We start from the raw sequence: 4,047 nt of genomic DNA, 5'->3' as shown, positions 1-4,047 counted from the left end.
GATCACTATACCGCTTGAAATCTCAGAAGTCAACCGTCACAGAGCCGCCTCACATAGCCCTATCGGCGCCCTCACGCGCCGCCCAAAGTTTCGGCAATTCTGCCATTGCCGTTCTGCAACTAGCCACCACAGTGGTCTGATTACTTCTCTTAGGCCCCTGATCAATAGATTTGCTCCTGGTGACTCCAGAACTGCAACCAAAATCCAGATCCAATAAGTCACGCACCCTCACACGCCACTCATAGTTCTGCGCATGAGATCCACACACCGCCTCAGTCGCGCGTGTCCACATGCGCCAAAAGCTCCAACTGCCACGTCATCCATAATTAACACACCAAGAGAGCCACGTCAGCCCTGATTGCCACATCACTAGTGCCACACTCAGCCCTAAGTGCCACATCAGCAATATCAAGCCCGTCCTTGCCACGTCAGTTGTGCCACGTCAACGTTGACTTTGACCAATTGACCGTTGACTTTTTGTTGACTTCCAGAGTTGACGAAGTGCTTTCTTAGCTATTTTTTAGTCCTGATTTCATATTTGCGGTCTGTTTTTGCTTTTGAGCTTTCTAGATGGCCCAAAACGAGATTATTCATCATGTTCAGACTGTAATGGATGGCACAAACTATATGGTGTGGTCTCAATCTATGTGTAGCTTTCTTAAAGGCCACAAGCTTTGGCTTTATGTGACTAGAGAGGTCAAAATGCCAGGATCTTCTGAGCCAGATGAGGCTTTTACCACTCATCTTATTGATTGGGATAGCAAGCATCATCAGATTCTTACATGGTTCCGTAATACCACTATCCCATTTATTTATGCGCTCTTTGGCAGCTTTGATGAAGCAAAGGGTGCTTGGGATATGCTTGCTTCTCGTTATTCTTTTGTAGATGGTGCTCACGAGTATCAGCTTCTGTTTGAGCTTTTCCATCTGAGGCAGGAATCTGATTAGAGTATAAATGATTTTCTTGCTCGCATGCAATTCTTATGGAACCAAATTGATGTTTCTAATCCTATTTGAAAGGATTTCACTGATGCTGAGATGTATGTTACCCGTAGAGATCAACATCGCCTTCACCAATTTTTGATGGCCTTGTGTGATGATTTTGAGCCTGTTCGTGTGCAACTTTTACATCGTTCTCCTCTTCCCACTTTGGACACTGCCATCTTTGAACTTGTCTGTGCCAAGACTAGATCCCAGACTATACGCTCTCAACCTAGTCATACAGTATTGGCTGCACCATCCTTTGGCTCCTCGCCATTCCAATGAGAGTATTATGACAGGTCAGGTACTCCTCGACTCCCTCCTAAGTCTCGCGATAACAATTACTGTCGCTATTGTCAACGTCGAGGGCACACGATTGACAAGTGTTGGCATAAGGGAAGATCTAATGCACCCACAGCAACAGTTGCTTATACTAAGAGTGGTTCATCTTCAGCTGCTTCATCTCCAGTTGCTCTCTCTTCAGTTGCTCCCTCTGGCCACGCATCAGGATCCAGCGTGACCTTAACTGCAGCTAACTTCGAGACAATAGTCAATCAGGTCATCCTATCTCATTCTGGTAATGCATCTTCCTCTATCCTCTCAGTTTTGCCAGGTAGCTCTTCCCCTTGGCTCTTTGACTCTACTTGTTGTAATCACATGACACCTCACCCTACTTCTTCTACCACATCTATACCTTCACCTCATTCCTCATTGATTCGCACAGCTGATGGCTCCATTATGACTATTAAAAATTTAGGCACTATCAATACATCTTCCCTTTCTGTTCTGAAGTTTTTCATGTGCCTGAATTGTCCTTCAATCTTCTTTCTATTGGCCAACTATGTGAACTTGGATATAGACTTGTTTTTGACTTTTCTAGTGTGCATGTACAGGATCCTCGTACGAGTCAAACCATTGGGACCGGGCGTAGAATTGGACGTATGTTCGAACTCTCATCCTTACATCTCCCTGCCACAGGCGTCTCTACTGCTCCCTCTTCATCATCACCATCTCTTGCACTTTGGCATTCGCGTCTTAGTTATGCATCTGCTTCTCGCGTTCAATTTTTAGCTTCAAAGGGTTTGTTAGGCTCAGTTTCTAATAATTCTTTTGATTGTAGTTCATGTCAACTTGGTAAACAACCGGCTTTGCCATTTAATAATAGTGAGGCTGATGCTACTGCTTCTTTTGTTTTAATTCATTTTGATGTTTGGGGACCTTCTCCTATTGCTAGTATGAGTGGCTCACGTTATTTTGTTATTTTTGTTGATGATTTCTCTCGTTACACTTGGGTGTTTTTAATGAAATCTCCTTCTGAATTATTGGACATTTATCGTACTTTTGCCAAAATGATTGAAACCCAATTTTCAAAACCCATCAAAGCTTTTCGTTCTGATAATGCTTTAGAATAAACTCAACATGATTTTCAAGCTATTCTCAAACATTATGACATTGTTCCTCACTTGTCGTGTCCAGGCACCTCACAACAAAATGACCGAGCTGAACGTAAACTTAGGCACATTTTAGACACTGTCCGTGCTCTTCTCATTTCCACATCTGTTCCTACCCCGTTTTGGGGTAAAGCCACTCTCACGATTGTCTACATGATCAATAGGTTGCCTACCCCTATCCTTGATAATTGCACTCCTCACGAGCAGTTGTTTGGCTCTATCCCTTCATATCACCATCTCCGTGTCTTTGGTTCTGCCTGTTTTGTTTTATTCCAGCCACATGAGTGCACCAAACTCGAGCCTCGTTCTTGGTTGTGTTGTTTTCTTGGATATGGAGTGGAACAAAAGGGCTACCGGTGTTATGATCCTGTGTCTCGTCGTCTTCACAACGGGATCCCATCATTCCCTCCCTTTACTACCCTTTTTGAGTTTCCTCTTTCTCCTACTCCCACCACCAATGTCTTGCTAGAGTCTCTCTCGCTCGAACTGCAGTCATCTGATGCCCTCGATGCTGCTTCGCCTACGTCACCAGGTTCTGATGCCCTCGACGCCGCTTCGCCTGCATCCTCAAGTCCTTCGCCTGCCTTCCCAAGTTCTGTTCCATCCGAGGATCCAGTCTGCACTCCACCACCTGACCTTTGTCGATCCACCCGAGTAAGATCTCTCCCATCCCATTTATAGGATTTTCATTGCTTTCATGCCTTAGTTACCTTGCATGTGCCTCACTCTTTTCGTGAGGCCTCCATTAACCCTTTTTGGCAGGCTGCGATGAAAGAGGAATTTGATGCTTTACGCAAGAACAATACATGGGATTTGGTTGACTTACCTCTTGGAAAATCTATGGTTGGGTGTAAGTGGGGGACAAAATCAAGACTTGTTCCGATGGTACTGTTGACAGGTACAAGGCTCGACTTGTGGCCAAAGGTTTTACTCAGGAATATGGTATGGATTATGAGGAAACTTTTGCTCCAGTTGCTTGCCTTTCTTCTGTGTGTGCTTTGTTGGCTATTGCAGCCTCTCGACATTGGTCACTTTGTCAAATGGATGTCAAAAATGTCTTCCTTAATGGTGATTTAAGTGAAGAAGTCTATATGCAGCCACCTCTTGGATTACCTCATCCTACAAACAAGGTTTGTCGTCTTCATCGACCTCTATATGGACTCAAACAAGCACCTCGAGCATGGTTTGCTAAGTTTAGCGCCACTATCTCTCGCCTTGGCTACTCCATCAGTTCTTATGATTCAGCCTTGTTTATTTGCCGCACAGACCGGGGTACCATACTTCTTCTATTATATGTTAATGACATGATTATCACTGGTATTTGGGAACTTAAACAGTTTCTCAGTCAGCACTTTGAGATAAAAGATATTGGCTCTCTCAGCTATTTTCTTGGTCTTGAGATCTCCTCTTCTTCTGATGGTTATTATTTAGGGTTAAATACTCCAAACCCCCTAGGGTTTTTCAACTTTATTTTTTCTCCTCTGGGTTTCATTTTTATCATAGGAGGTCCCTGTGGTTTTGATAAATGACCAAGTTAGTCCATTCGTTAGTTGACCGTTATGACTGACACGTGGACCAATCAGATGTTGACACGTGGCACCTACTTAATTTTTTA

The sequence above is a fragment of the Corylus avellana genome, chromosome ca2, assembly GCF_901000735.1.
Source record: "Corylus avellana chromosome ca2, CavTom2PMs-1.0".
Lineage (NCBI taxonomy): Eukaryota > Viridiplantae > Streptophyta > Magnoliopsida > Fagales > Betulaceae > Corylus > Corylus avellana.
This window is presented reverse-complemented; position numbering follows the sequence as displayed.